Source organism: Plasmopara halstedii (genome assembly GCF_900000015.1).
Source record: "Plasmopara halstedii genome assembly, contig: Scaffold_444, whole genome shotgun sequence".
In the NCBI taxonomy this organism is placed as follows: Eukaryota; Oomycota; class Peronosporomycetes; order Peronosporales; family Peronosporaceae; genus Plasmopara; species Plasmopara halstedii.
This window is the reverse complement of record NW_020187364.1, coordinates 1,195,479-1,195,955: the sequence shown is the minus strand read 5'-3', so window position 1 is coordinate 1,195,955 and position 477 is coordinate 1,195,479.

The following is a 477-nucleotide window of genomic DNA, read 5'->3' as shown; positions in this document are numbered from 1 at the left end:
GAATTGTGGTTCCTCATGATAAGGATTTGAAATATCGCATTCTCTATGAGGCTCACGACACGCCACTCAGTGGTCATCTCGGTCGTGATAAAATGTACAACTCTGTGAGTCACCACTATTGGTGGCCCAAGTTGTACGAGCACCTATGTGCGCACGTGTAAGACGTGTCAACGGGTGAAACCCTCTCCAAATGCGGCTGCGCCGCTGGCCAGCTTACCAGTTCCCACTGGCTGCTGGAAGTTCATGTATTAGACTTTGTGCTTGGCCTGCCGAATCTTTCGGCAGGCAACACGGGTGTCGTAGTATTCGCCTACCGGTTGAGCAAAATGGTCATTTGGCGGTGGTGTCAGACACCATCGACGGGGTCGGTACAGCAACGATGTTTGTGGATCGTGTTTTTTGATAACATAGTCCTCCAGAGTCAATTATCTCTGATAAAGACCCCGTCTCACGGGAAAATTGTGGTCGACTATTTTC